A 15678-nucleotide genomic window follows, 5' to 3' on the forward strand; every position below is an offset into this window, starting at 1 on the left:
ATTTATTTCATTAAAGGGGCATAACAATTATATATATATATGTGTGTGTGTGTGTGTATATATATATACACACATCTACCATGTTGTCAAGAAACTTTGTTTACATTACAGTAGAATTAAATAGGCCTGGCACCAATCAGGGCTCTGCCACTTACGGTTTGGAGAAGCGATTCACAATCGGCATCCTTGCACGTTCTTGCTAGGTGTGCCAAGAATGCAAGACCCTGATCACGCTTTACTTGGGCCATTTCTTGGCGTTGTGTTTGCAGCGAGCAATCTTGAGGGATGAGGTAATGTCTCCCTATGGAACAAAGAGCAGGCTTGCTTACTGCTCACTATAACATGGTGGGTTCCCCAAGATCAGCATTCCTCTTCTGTAATGCAACCCATCTTGTGTGTAAGCATGCATCTGGGCCCGTGTGCTTCGTTCCTGTGAGAATTGGGGTCCAGAGAGCCAACTCAAACATGACGACACTCTGGCTATTGCTTTTGCTGTAATAGTCTTTTATCTCTGACTCAGAAGTCTGGTGTGTTCTGTCAGCATTCACGAAACCGTGAAAGCTAACACGTTAGTTTGCAAACATAACAAAATATCAGATTCATCACAGTTCTCCACGCTCACTAGCTGGGTGTCCCTACACAAGTTTTTCAACCTCTCTTAGCTGCAGTTTCCCTTCTTTATATTGTAAAGGGGAGAGTGGTATGTACCCGCCTCACAGCTTTGTCTTGGGGTTAAGTTAAATAAGACCGTAAAATCCCTACCACACTAGACTTTTCCCGGATGTTCCCTTTCCCTCTTTGAACTCTGCCAGAGACTATTCCGCACTGAGGCCTGGCGATGCTGGGCAGGGGCGGGTACGGGTGGAGCACAGAGTGGGCCGCGGCTGGCGGGTTTGGTGCAGAAGCGGGCTGTGGCCAAGTCGGGAGAGCGCGCCCAGCGGACGCCCTGCGAATCTTCCTTAGGCGGGGCTGGGGCTGCGGCGAGCTAATAAGAGTGGGAGCCGGGCGTTCGGTCTCGCCGCCGCAGTAGCAGAGCAACCACGCGGCTTTGACAGTCCATTTCAAAGGACTTCGGGGTCTTACGGATGGGGATCACTGCGGGCACTGGAGACCTGCAGGCCCCCACCCATCTGCCTCTCAGATTCGTGGCAACCGCACCCTTCCGGGCAGCGGCGCCAGGCCCTCTGCCGTCCCAGCCGCTGGCAGCCACCGAGAAAACCCGGCGGCCGCGCTCGAGCGCGCGCCCTCCGGCCACATGCACCCGCACACGCATGCTCCTAGCGCTCCCACGCGTGCTGGCACCCTCCCAGCTTCCGCCCACGCAGTCGCGGGCCCCGGGCGCGCGGGCTCCGGGCGGCTGCGCGGCGTTCTTGGAGGCAGGTGCTGGCTGGAAGACGAGCTGTCGGAGGATGCTGCGGCGCGGGGCGCGTCGCCCCCCTCAGTCCACCAGAGCCCGGATACCTCAGAAATTCGGCTCTGGGTCTGTGGGGAGCGAAATGCAACCCAAACCCCATTTTTCCGAACCCCGCGCAAGTAAACATGCACAAGCACGCACACAGACGTCGCCGCGGCTGGCGCTCGCCGCCTCAGGTCCAGGCTGGCCGCCGGCCGGCCCGGGCCGCGAGGGAAGAGCCCAGGCCCGAGAGGGGTCGCCGCCTACGTCTCGCAGCCCGAGGGGCGGCCGCTCGGCCTCGGCCGCTCACAGGCGCGACGTAAGTGCCCGGCGTCACCGGCCCTGCTTAACGGTGCAACGGCCGGCCTGGGCCTGCAACTCTGGGGTCCCGGTCGGGCTGGAGCGGCCGCCGGAGAGACCTGGTAGGCGGGGCGCTTGGGGCAGGAAGGGAGCCGGGGAGGGAAAAGCGCGACTGTGATTTGTACGGCTGGGCCCGGACCGTGAAGGAGACCGGGTTGCGGCTGCCCTCACACCGACCACCTGGGACCGGCGGACTGCGGCCGCCCTTCGCTCAACTGGGTCGCCGACCTTGTTGAGGGGCGACCACTGCGGGGAGGCCGGGAGCCTGCGGCCTGCGTTTGAGGTGAATGGCAGTGCCCTGAGTGCGGCGGGTGGGTCTCGGTGACACTGACGACTGGAGGGGCGGTCGAAAGAGCGCGGTGCCGTCGCCTCTGGCTTAACATGGCAGATGCGCTGAGACTCCAACAGGTGGCTCCGTGGCGCAATGGATAGCGCATTGGACTTCTAGAGGCTGAAGGCATTCAAAGGTTCCGGGTTCGAGTCCCGGCGGAGTCGTAACGCTTTTTTATACCTCCCCCTCACAATCTACTTTCTGTCCCTGTCATGTCTCCTATTTCTTTTTTTTTTTTTTTTTTTTTTTTGCTAAACGGGTTAACTTGTCTCTCATTCCCTGCTCTCGCAGTTCACTGCATTCGGCTCTTGGGGTCCTTTGCTCTTAAGCGGCTCGAAGGGTCCCGAGCCCCTCAGCTCGCCGGGCCTCGGTGGCTCAGGGCCCGGCTCAGCCGATTCGGCAGTCGATCTAGGTCCTGAGAAGAGCGACGGCGGCGGCGGCGAAGGAAAAGCGACAGCGAAGCGAGGACTGGCGGTTTCGGCCTAAAGGAAAGTGCAGGGGAGGCCCGGGTCTCGGGTGACACCCGCACGCCTCGAGCGGGATTGTGGCTGCGAGGGAGGGACGAGAAAACGCGCCTACGCCCTGCGTGCGCTGTGCTACCTCTCCAGCATGGAGGCTTCCAGATGAGCAGGAACCCGAATCCCAGCGGGAGCCCGTCAAAAATGGGGATTTCTGCCGTCACTCTGGGACTCTTACTTCGGTCCGTCTGGGGCGGGGCCCAGGAATCTGCATTTCTGATAAGGTCACCTGCTCCCCTCCCCCATTATTCCAGTGCAAAGAGGTCCTAGGCCCACTACCCATCAGCTCCTCAAGACAGGAGTTACTGTATCTTTTTCTGACAACTGTTAGCTTTGCACAAGGTTAGCAAATAAATCCAGGAATGAATGGAATCTTAAACTCGTAAAAAACAATGAAAGGTAATTCACACAAAAGATACAAAATCCAAAATTGTCAAAAAAGGTACAGGGAAAAGTAAGCATCCTTGTTATTCCTATAGGCCAGCCTCACAATTCTCTCCGCAAGCCATTAGTGGTAATGGTTTCTTGGAAATATTTTCAGATTTATTTTATGCCCATATCAGCATTTTTAACATATTTTGTCATAAATATGTCATAAATAACTGTGTTATTGATACATGTGATATGTATCCTTTTAAAAACACAAATTGTAGTATGCTATACTTGCTTGTTTTACTTATGAATACATGTAGAGCTGCCTTGTTCCATTGTACATATGTATGGTAATGATTTAACAGCCCCTAATAGCTGGACATTTAGATTTCCAGTATTTTCCTATTACAAACAATGCATCAGTGAACATCCTTGTTCTTATATTATTGTATACAAGTACAGGTACATCTATCTGTAGGATAGATTCCTAGAAAGTTGAATTGCTGGTTCAAAGTTTTGTGCGTTCTTAATCTGTACATTTTTTAATATATATTGGCAAATTGCCCCTTAGAGATTGTATCCATTTTTCTCTCCCTAGCAATGTGTGAGAGTGCCTGTTTCCCCACAACCCACATGTTCTCAAAAGGTGGTTTCTAGCTGTGATTTTAATTCATGTCTCTTATATTGATTTTTAAAAATTTGTATTTATATTATTATTATTATTATTTGAGACAGGGTCTTATACTGTTGCCCAGATTGGAGTGCAGTGGCACTATCACAGCTCATTGCACCCTCAACCTCCTGGGTTCAAGCAGTGCTTCCACCTCAGCCTTCCAGGTAGTTGGAACTACAGGTACATGCTGACACACCCGGCTAATTTTAAAAATTTTTTGTAGAGATGAGGGTCACTCTATGTTGTCTAGGCTGGTGTTGAACTCCTGGACTCAAGTGATCCTCCCATCTTGACCTCCCTAAGTGCTGGGATGACAGATGGGAGCTACTATGCCTGGCCTATGTCTTTTATTATGAATCAAGATGAATATCTTTCCATACGGAGAATAATTTGTAATTTTTTTCTTGTGATTTATCTGTTCTTGAGTTGTGTTCATTTTTCTGTGGTATCATGGAAAACAGCCCTTTGTGATATATGTTACAATTATTCTTTTTCAGTCTTTTTGTCATTTGATTTGTTTATGGTATTTTGTTTTGTTTTTCTGTCTTACAGAAATTCATGTATTGGGATTTATCAGTCTTTTATGGCTTCAAGGTTTGGGGCCATACTACACTCAGATTATTTCTTTTTTTTTTTTTTTTTTGGAGACGGAGTCTGGCTCTGTGGCCCAGGCTGGAGTGCAGTGGCCGGATCTCAGCTCACTGCAAGCTCCGCCTCCCGGGTTTACGCCATTCTCCTGCCTCAGCCTCCCGAGTAGCTGGGGGACTACAGGAGCCCGCCACCTCGCCTGGCTATTTTTTTTTTTTTTGTATTTTTTTAGTAGAGACGGGGTTTCACCGTGTTAGCCAGGATGGTCTGGATCTTCCAACCTCGTGATCCACCCGTCTCGGCCTCCCAAAGTGCTGGGATTACAGGCGTGAGCCACCGCGCCCGGCCAGATTATTATTTCTTTAATGGCTTTATTTTTATGGTTTTATTTATCTTTGCTTCATCTGGAATGTGTTTTTGTGTAAGGAGTGAAGTGGGAGTTTTGTCCCAAAATCACTTTTAATGAACACTCCTTATCTACACGATGCCATTTGAAATGCCACATATATATATACACACACACACACACATATATATACACACACACACACATATATATATATAGTTTTTTTTTTTAAGCAGAGTCTTGCTCTGTTGCCCAGGCTGGAGTGCAGTGGTGCAATCTCAGCTCAGTGCAACCTCCACCTCCCAGGTTCAAGCGATTCTCTTGCCTCAGCCTCCCGAGTAGCTGGGATTACAGGCGCAGGCCACCACACCTGGCTAATTTTTGTATTTTTAGTGGAGACGACGGGGTTTTGCCATGTTGGCCAGGCTGGTCTTGAACTCCTGAGCTCAGGCGATCCACCTGCCTTGGCCTCCTAAAGTGCTGGGATTACAGGTGTGAGCCACGACGTCCGCCCCACATTTATAATTTTCTAAATTCCCACATGCATATGGGTTTCTGGATTCTCTTCTGCATATGGTTTTCTGGATTATCTGCTCTATTCCACTGACTTTTCTGTCTTAATTTTTATTCACCAGAACTGTGCTGTTTTGCCATTTGGTAGGGTCAGTCCTCTCTCATTACTCTTTTGTTTTTTTTTTAAAAGATTTTTCTACCCGTTCTTGAATTATTATTTTTCCTCAGCGAATAATAATAGTTAGCACTTATTTGGCACTTGTTATATGCCAGGTACTATTCTCAGTGCTCTATGTATCTTCATTTAATCCTCCTGACAGCCCTACCAGGCAGATACTATTATCCCCTTTCATAGGAGAGGCATCTTAGCGAGATTAAGTAACTTGTGCAAGGATATGCAGTTAATAAGCAACAAGCCTGGATGAGAACCCAGAAAGGCTGGGTCTATGGGTAAAACCACAATTCCTTACCATCTTTTCACATGAGCTTTAGCTACAGCTAGTCTGGCTCTAATTTTAGGAGGTTTTTTTGTTGGAGTCATGTTATATTTATAGATTAAAATAGAACTGGGCCAGGTGCTGTGGCTCATGTCTGTAATCCCAGCATTTTGGGAGGCCAAGGCAGGTGGATTACTTGAGGCCAGGAATTTGAGATGAGTCTGGCCAACATGGCGAAACCCCATCTCTACAAAAAATATAAAAATTAGCTGGGCATGTTGGCACATGCCTGTAATCCCAGCTGCTTGGGAGGCTGAGGCATGAGAATCACTTGAACCTGGGAGGTGGAGGTTGCAGTGAGGTGAGATCGTGTGACAACACTCCGGCCTGGGTGACAGAGCCAGACTCTGTCGAGAGAGAGAGAGAGAGAGAAAGAAAGGAGAATTGAACTAATTAGGATGTTGAATCATCCTGTGTAAGAGCAGCAGGAGGAAATAAGGAACAACTATGCCTTTTCATTTTCAGTCCTTCTGTGCTCTTCTGGAGTGTGTTAAATATAAGTCTTGACTTTTTTAAAAGTTTATTCCCAGATAGTTTATCTTTTTTTGTTGGAATCCTTTCCTCCACTATGTTTTGTAACTCATTATTTATATATAAGAAGGCTTTTGATATTTTAAATAATAATTTTGTATCTCATTAAATTATCTTACTATTTAAAATAGTTTTTCAGTTCTAAATCACAATAAGATACCACTTCACACCCAGTAGGATGGCTGTAATAAAAAAGACAGACAATACAAGCATTGGCAAGGATTGGAACCCTCATACATTGCCAGTGGGGATGTAAAATGTGTGGCCTCTTTGGAAAACAGTTTGGCAATTCCTCAAAAAATTAAATACTAGAGTTAGGACCCAGCAATTCCACTTCTGGGTATATCCCCAAGAGAACTAAAAACATATGTCCACACAAAAATGTGTACAGGAATATCTATAGCAGCATTATTTTTGTTGTGGTGATTGAGACAGGGTCTCGCTGTGTTGTCCAGGCTGGAGTGCAGTGGAGTGCAGCGGCATGATCATGGCTCACTGCAGCCTCGACCTCTTGAGCTGAAGGGAGCCTCCCATCTCAGCCTCCCAAGTAGCTGGGACTACAGGCGTGCACCACCACGCTCTGCTAATTTTTGTATTTTTTGTAGAGATGGAGTTTCACCATGTTGCCCCAGGCTGGTCTCGAACTCCTGGGCTCGAGTGATCCGCCTGCCTCAGCCTTCCAAAGTGCTGGGATTACAGGTGTGAACCACCGTGCCCGGCTAGCATTGTTTTTAATAACCGGAAAGTAAAAACAATCCAGATGTCCATCAAATGATGATTGGATACACAAGATCTGGTATACCTATTTGATGAAATATTATTCAGCAAAAGAAAGGAAGTAGTGATTCATGTTACAATATTAATGAGCCTTGAAAGCATGCTAAGTGAAAGAAGCCAGTCACAAAAGACCACATATCGTATGATTCCATTTATATGAAATGTCTAAAATAGGCAAATCCATAGAGACAGAAAGTAAATTAGTGGTTGCCAGGCATTGGGAGTGGGGAGAATGTGATGTGACTGACTGCTAATGGATATGGGGTTTCTTTTTGGGATGATGAAAATGTTCTGGAAGTAGTGGTGATAGTTGCACAATTATGAGTATACAAAAATCCATTGTATTATGTACTTTTGAAATGGGTGAATTTTATGATAAGTGAGTTATATCTCAATTTAAAAAAGGAAAAATAGTTTTTCAGTTAGACTAAGTTGTGTTACCTGGAAATATACTCAAATTATAAGTTTACTTTTTCCTTTCTAATTTTTATGCTTAATATTATTTTTCTTGTAATAGCATCAGCTAGTACAGTATATCCAGAAAATGTTAAATAATTTTTCATGATAATGGTGATAGTGGACTTCTTTGACTTGTTCCTGGTCATTATAGAAATAGAAATGCTTCTCCACTAAGCATGACGCTGGCTTTTGGGGTTGGTGTGGCATGAGCACACACACGTTTTATCACATTAAGAAAATACCTATCCCTATTTGTCTATAATCTATGGAGATTTTTCTTTGATCTAATATTCCATGATATATTATCAGATTTTCTAATATTTAACTCATTTTACATTCTTGAAATGATGCTACTTGGTTGTGGTGTATACTGATTTTAATATTCTATAATTTTTGCATAGTTAGAAAGATTGACATTTAATTATCTCTCCATCATAAAATGAATAGCAAGTACAGCATTGTTTGTAATGGCTCCCAAACTGGAAATAACCTAGATGTTCGTCAGTAATAGTCTGTTTAAAGAAAGTGTGTACATGTATAGAATTAAATACAATGAAGACATTTTAAAAATGAGATCTATATATACTGCTATATCCAAGAATATCCAAGATTATGTGAAAAAATAAGATATGCAGATGAATATTTTAAATGAGATTCCATTTGTGTTAAATAATGCCCATAGTAACAGTAGAAATTATGTATGTTTACTCCTATCATTGTGCATGCATAGATGATTTCTAGAAAGATATTCAAACAATTAGCAGTGGTTACTTTAGGGTAGTGCTGGGTTGGGGGAAGCAGTGGTATGAAGGGAAGAGCCTTCCTTTTTACTGTATACCTGTATGTAATGTTTCAGGTTTTTTCTTAATAAGCCCATCTTACCTTGATAATAAAAAGTTAATTTTAAAAAAGTTAAAGGTAGGCCAGGCACGGTGGCTCATGCCTGTAATCCCAGCACTTTGGGAGGCCGAGGTGGGCGGATCACCTGAGGTCGGGAGTTCGAGACCAGCCTGACCAATATGGAGAAACCCCGTCTCTACTAAAAATACAAAATTAGCCAGGTGTGGTAGTGCATACCTGTAATGCCAGCTACTCAGGAGGCTGAGGTTGGAGAATCGTTTGAACCCAGGAGGTGGAAGTTGCACTTCAGCCTGGGCAACAAGAGCAAAACTCTGTCTCAAAAAAATAAAAAAAAATAAAAAAATAAAAAAACAATGCTAAAGAGAAAGGAAAAAAGAATACCTACCTGTTCCTGGATCACTTTCAGACAGGTAGCTGTAATACTGCTTATCCATTAAATATTTCTCAAACTTGGTTTTTAAAAAACATTTATTGACCCCTTATGCTCTACTATATGTCCAATCTCAGTGATTAATAAGCCCATTAGGAGCCCATCTGTTAAGCATCTCTAGGAACTCCTTCTGATACTATTGGAGAAACATATAAATACGTCTTTTCAGAGTGATTCCAGCAGGGATCATATCTTGGACGTCTTGTACACTGTGTTGAAGAGTGTGGACTTTACCCTAAAGGCAATGGGAAACCACTGAATAGTTTTTAGTTGAGAAGCAGTAGGATTAGATGTGTGTTTTGTACCATCTGTCTGACTGCAGTGTGGATCACGGGCTGGAATAACACACAACTGTGAGTTGGAAGACCAGTCTGAGGTAATCGGAGATAATCTAGTTAAGAAAATGATGAGGACTAGAACCAGGGAGGTGGTTTGGGGAGAAGGTTAAGTATACAAACTGGAGATGTTTCAGGGGAGGCCAAATTGATGGGCCTTGATGAATTAAGGGATGTCAAGGAGAGAGGGAGCAGTCAGAATGACTCCCATTTCTAATTAGGCAGATGGGTGGGTGCTGAAGTAGTCACTGGGACCACAAACAAAGTAGCAAGAAGTGGGTTTGGGAATGGGGGATGGAAATGAGTTCAGATTTGCAGATGTTGAGTTTGAGGTCTGTGGAGCATCCTGGCAGCTGGATATACAATGCCAAACACATAGCAGGCTCTCAATAAGTATTTATAGAATGAAAGAATATCAGAAAGAGGAGAATTATAGGAAGGGAAATGTATAGGGAGAGGAAAGGAAAAGAAGAGAAGGTCTGGAGCTCAGGAGACAGATCTATGCTTGGGATTTAAAATTCATTATCGTACAGATGGCACTTGAAGCTCTGGACATAGATGAGATCGTATAGGGAAAGTGTACAGTAAGAAAAGATGGGCCAGGCGTGGTGGCTCACGCCTGTAATCTCAGCACTTTGGGAGGCTGAGGTGGGTAGATCACGTGAGGTCAGAAGTTCAAGACCAGCCTGACCTACATGGAGAAACCCTGTCTCTACTAAAAATACAAAATTAGCTGGGCATGGTGGCACATGCCTGTAATCCCAGCTACTTGGGAGGCTGAGGCAAGAGAATTGTTTGAACCCGGAAGGTGGAGGTTGCGGTGAGCTGAGATTGTGCCATTGCAGTCCAGCCTAGGCAACAAGAGCAAAACTCACTCTCTCTCTCTCAAAAAAAAAAAAAAAAAAAAAAAGACTGAGTATAGAGGACAGAAACCCAGCACAGACATTTGAGGTATAGGCAAATAATGAGTCCTTCAAAGAGACCAGGAAAGGGTGTCTGGAGAGAGAGGAAGAGATGCAGGAAAAAGGTGTTTCCCCAAGAACCAAAGGAGCACGTTTTCTCTGGAGGAGAAGGGGGTTAAGAGGAAAAGAGAATCACTTAACAATTTTTGAACACCTGCTTTATGCCAGAAAATTTATTTAACCTTTACCATTTAATTATCCCCTAATTCTAAGAAGTGTGAATTATCCCCATTTTATAGATGAGAAAGTTAAGATGCAAAGATGTTCTGGGAGTCAGGTGAAAGGATCAGCCTAGGAATGGTAGAAAAATGCCTGTCCTTCTGAGGCAAGTGGGAAGGGGGCAGAGATAAAAGCATGAAGGTAGACAGGGGACAACTGAAGGTGTTCATGTTGGAAGACCTAGTTTCTCTGTGCTCTCTTTTACAGCCCTACCTCATACCTAGGACCCAGGGAAGGTATTGACAAAGCAGAAGCTGCCTTAAAGGATGAGACACTCCCACCTTTTTGTCGCCTATGACCAATACAGATTCTAAAAGACCAGAGGTCAGGAGCGGTTTCATACCAATTTCCTCCTTATCTGGGACCTTCTGCATCCATCCGTTTATATTTTATAACCCACTCACCCTCAGCATGTAACTTTTGAGTAGTAGTTTGTGCAAGGAACTATGCATGAAGGAAATACAAACATGAGTGAGATAGAGTGAATTTTCTTAAAAGTTGAGCCTAGTGAGGGACAGAGAGCATGGATTGGTGATTTCATTAATTAGGATCAGTTTCAGCTATGAGTGTGACAGGACACCCACAATAACGGTGGACTTTACAAGATAAAGGCTTTTTCTCTCTCATGTAAAAATGACAGCTACCAGGGAATAGCAGTTACTTAATCATGAGAGATCCAGGTTCTTTCTTATTCTTCCATCCTCAAAATGCAGCTTCCACTTCCTGCTCCAAGATGGCTGCTTCTGGTCAACATAACAGGAGCCATCAGGTCAACATACTAGCTTGTGGGAAGGAGATGAAAGGACAGAGAAGGGCCCTACTCCAACCTCATCCATCTTTGAAGGACACTTCCTAAAAGTTGCACATACCACTTCTTTCTACTCACATCCCATAGGAAGGTGGGAATTACAGCTTTTTTCCCCCAGGTGGCCACATTGTCAGCCAAAAATCGAGTGTCCCGTAACTACAGAAGAAAGTAAAAGTCCAGCAATTTCTGCCAGTGATGCTGAAATAGGTGTGCACATAGCTGTAGTGCAAGACAAGAATAAAAGTGTGACAGAGATTTACACTTACTAGTTCTGTGACCATAGGTTAACCTCTGTGCCTCAGTTTCTCACTTATAAAATGGCATAATAGCACCTACGTCATAGGTTTACCAAATGCCTAAGTTATTATATACAAATATAATGTTACATATGTACATACGAACTTAGGTACATAAGGGTAACATAAAAATAAGTTATATGTGTAAGTCCTTAGAACAGTCCCTGACGATAAGTGCTATATAGACATTTGTTAAATAGAAATAAGTGGAGTAAAAATAAGCACAGGCAAATAGGAGTATATACATCAGTGGAGAGAATCTGAAAAAGGCGTTCTGAAGCATGTAGACTGTCAGCTCTGTGATGACTAGGATGACCTCCTTTCCTGTGCACCCCTAGCACCTAGTGTGGTGCCTTGCACAGAGGTGATGCTCAAAATATTGGTTGCTGAATAGGCTTCAGGTCAGTACTAGTTTGTTAGGTGAAATGGAGGCAGGAAAGATATTTTAGGTGGAATTAACCACATGAACAAAGACATAAAAGCTGAACCTGTCGTGGTACTTGGTGTGCATGGAACTCAGTATATGTTGACTGAATGCTCAGTATCAAGTAGTTTGGTTTGGCTGAAATGTTATCAGTCAGGTTTGGACAGAAAAACACATTGCTGTAGATAATTTAATATAGGGAATTGTTCCACAGGTGACAGAAATGCTGAAAGTGTTGGCAACTCAGATACTGCAACAGTAGGAAAACTCTACTACCTCTAGTGCCAGAGGGACAGTGGGAGATGGTGTTACCAGAACTTGGAAGCCTGAGTCATCTGGCTGGTGGGGGCTGGGAGCATGGTGGGGCCGCAACCCAAACCAAGGCAGAGAGAAATACGCTGGTTTCTCTCCTCTCCCTGCCCCTCTGTCTTTTGTCAGTGTCTTACTGTGAAGCCAGTTGGCAAGGGAATCTGGGACATGTAGTTTCCTACAAACCAGAGAAAGGGCTGTGAAAAGAGCTGAGAGAGAAATAGGCAAGTAAGTAGCACAAGTGAAGTTTAGGGCATGAGTAGGGAAGCAGTGAATATAAACCTGTGGTGGTGTCATTTTGTGGAGGGGCTTGAATGTCAGGTCTTGAATGTAGGGTTTCTGTTTGTGTCATTAGGCAGAGGTGAGCCATAGAGAGTAAAATGCAGTATGGCCTCATTAAAACTATTCAATGGGAAGGTTGCAGGAGAAAATGGAAACAGTAGCTTCCCTTTGAGTACTTGTTATTTGCAAGGCATAGTGCTAGTTTTTATTTAATCATCTCAGAAAGATGATGTGTCTGGTTCCGGATATGTTCAATTTGAGATAACTTTCTAGTACTTTATATGGTTAATTTATTTGTACAGTTAATTGGAAATGTGAGTCTGCAACAGAGGGTGGGGGATAGAGATGTAAGGATGGAGACTCTGGGGTCATCTGAAGAGGTGAGAGCATAAGTTGAAGGAGAGGGAGGACAAGATACTCAAGTCAAACAGTATAGAGAAAGAAGACGAAGGCAGGCATTAGGGAAACCAACAATTTAAGTGATGGACAGAGTAGAGTAAGAAAATAAAGACTAGGTAGGAGAAGCAGAAAAGCTGATCTTGCTACCAAAGTAGAGCAGCTCAAGCTTCAAGAAGGGGAAGATCAGTAGTGTCAAAAGACATTGTCTGGTTAGAAGGGATGAAGACTGAGAAAAAAATGGAATATAGCAGTAAGGAGGTATGTAGGAAGATTCTCTAGACTGGTGGGGCCATGAGGAGGTAAGGCAGGCTTCATCAGATGGCCGTGGCTGGTTTAGTGAAGGAGTAAGTAGTTTGCTGAGGCTAGGCGTGGAAGTTGGGTTCTGGGAGAATGGAAGTGTCTGGTATCTCCTGCATGCTCTTTGGGTGTAGAGGCTGCATTAGCTTCCCTGCTGTACCCAAGTGCTTATATAATGCACAGGACTCAATTATTTGTGTTAGCTGACTTGCAGGATGAATGAATTTGGTGGAAAATATTTGAAATAAATGGATTGTGGAGTAGCAGTGAAAACCCAGCTGACAGTCAATAGCTTCATTATACTTTCCTGAATCTCAATAATCTAGACTGGTAAGAATAGTGTTTCCCTGACTGGGATTGGTGAGGTGAGAGTAACAGAAACAGATGAATTGGGTCTAGATTGGTTAGGGAGAAAAATGTATCTTCATGGGGATAGAGGATTCAGAGAATGAGTGGCTGAAAGGCTTGAAATCATGATTTCACAATGTTTGGGGGGTGAGACCCAGGCATCAGCCATTTTGAAGTCACCATAGGTAATTCCAAATTGCAGCCAAGGCTAAGTTGGAGAGAACTGAAGTAAAGGCTAACAGGGTAACAGATTGGGGTAGTCTGAGTTAAGAATCTTGACCACTGAATTCTCAAACAATGAGCTAAGGCCATGATAGTGATTCACTAAAGTGAACTGGAAATGAGGGTAACTGGAATTGATAAAATTGAGCTTGAGGAACTACAGGGCCATCTTGATTTGAAGGTATATCGTCCTAGAAATCCTCTATGCACAAACTTACCTAATTTTACATTTCATAGTTCATTTGAGATGTCTCTAGAACACTGATCTGCTTATGACATTTAATTATAGGTCATGGTATTGACCCTACTTCTTGGAAGCATTTCTTCACTTCGAAAACTATGTGACAATGAGAATAATTGCACTTTACCTGAGAGACTGAATACCTGGTACATGTTAACTTTTTTTTTCCCATTATGATATTTTCTTTAACTTGCTGTTTCTAAGAATGGGATCCTATTAATGTGTATACCAGTTACTAAGGTTTTGTTGAACTTTTTTATATAGCCTCCCCGCTCCCCACTCCTTTTGTGACATCCTACTTATGGGACCCAAAATAGACATTTTCCCAGGTTTCAGTAAGAGGAATATTGGTGTTTCTCTAGAGCAGTTGGTTTATCATACAGCAGAACACTGAACACAGAACTCATTGTGTTAGATGCTAAGAACCTAGCCCAGAGCCCACCTTTATCAACTGTAGTCTTACAGCATCTACTTTGTCTTAAGAACATTTTGGGCTGGGCATGGTGGCTCCCACCTGTAATCCCAGCACTTTGGGAGGCTGAAGCAGGTGGATCACCTGATGTCAGAAGTTCAAGACCAGCCTGGCCAACATGGTGAAACCCCGTCTCTACTAAAAGTACAAAAATTAGCATGGTGTGGTGGTGGGTGCCTGTAATCCCAGTTACTCAGGAGGCTGAGGCAGGAGAATTGCTTGAACCCGGGAGGCGGAGGTTGCAGTGAGCCGAGATCATGCCACTGCACTCCAACCTGGGTGACAGAGCGAGACTCCATCTCAAAAAAAAAAAAAAAAAAAAAGGATTTTGAAACCAGATGATGTATAAATACACCATTCTTTTAGAAATCTTTCAATATCTTCTCAGGGGTATTTTGAAGGTCTCTTTCACCAGCACACCTGACTGTGGCAGCACTTTATATTCTTTACATTTTTCTGGTATAAAGCCTTCAAATAGTTCCAGTTGGCCGGGCACGGTGGCTCACACCTGTAATCCCAGCACTTTGGGAGGCCAAGGCGGATGGATCACTTGAGGTAAGGATGGCAAAACCCCATCTGTACTAAAAATATAAAAGTTAGCTGGGCATAATGGCATACCCAGTAGTCGCAGCTACTTGGGAGGCTGAGGCACGATAATCACTTGAACTTGGGAGGTGGAGGTTGCAGTGAGCTGAGATGGCACTGGGTGATGGAGTGAGACTGTCTCAAAAAAAAAAAAAAAAAAAGTTCCAGTAGGTGAACTGAGTTTAGTGACACAGGCCAAAGTCAGTAAAACCTGTTTCTCAAAAGACTTGCTTATTAAAAAGCAAAACATAACTTCATCCATTATTTAAATATCCAGATATTTGTAGAAGGCCAGAAGCACTAAAGGAGACAATTCTCTCATACTAGGTCCTTATTTTATCCAGTAGAAGGCAAAACATAATACTCCAGAAACAAAAGTAGTTTTTTATAAAAGAGAACAGACATAGATGCTTCCCTAACTCCAACTATGAATATTACTGTCAGTTCTGCTATTACTAGGTTGTGACTCCAAGCAGTAAATATGAGATTTCGGACATAGGTGTGGGCAGACTTCATGACTAAAACACCAAAAGCAATGGCAACAAAAGCCAAAATTGACAAATGGGATCTAATTAAACTAAAGTGCTTCTGCACAGCAAAAGACACTATTGTCAGAGTGAACAGGCAACCTACAGAATGGGAGAAAAAATTTGCAATCTATCCATCTGACAAAGGGCTAATTTCCAGAAATCTACAAAGAACTTAAACAAATTTACAAGAAAAAAACAACCCCATCAAAAAGTGGGTGAAGGATATGAAAAGACACTTCTCAAAAGAAGATATTTATGCAGCCAACAAACATGAAAAAACACTCACCATCACTGGTCATT

The 15678-nt window shown here is 43.9% G+C and overlaps 1 protein-coding gene and 1 non-coding gene across 2 annotated transcripts in view; one reads left to right on the plus strand and one right to left on the minus strand.

The window, feature by feature from the left end:
- BCAR3 (BCAR3, NSP family adaptor protein) overlaps positions 1-1741 on the minus strand; it is a 280076-nt gene extending 278335 nt beyond the window's left edge. Inside the window, exons 1-2 of the mRNA XM_025370948.1 lie at positions 1661-1741; positions 156-301 (exon numbers count right to left, since the gene is read on the minus strand). The gene's annotated coding sequence lies outside the window, so the exon portion shown is untranslated. The remainder of the gene's footprint in view (positions 1-155; positions 302-1660) is intronic.
- A 422-nt stretch (positions 1742-2163) lies between these two features.
- TRNAR-UCU lies at positions 2164-2248 on the plus strand. Its single transcript is given in 2 exon segments — positions 2164-2200; positions 2213-2248. It is a non-coding gene; the product is annotated as a tRNA-Arg (tRNA).
- Positions 2249-15678: the final 13430 nt, after the last annotated feature.

This window comes from Theropithecus gelada, chromosome 1 (assembly GCF_003255815.1).
Source record: "Theropithecus gelada isolate Dixy chromosome 1, Tgel_1.0, whole genome shotgun sequence".
NCBI classification, from domain to species: Eukaryota; Metazoa; Chordata; class Mammalia; order Primates; family Cercopithecidae; genus Theropithecus; species Theropithecus gelada.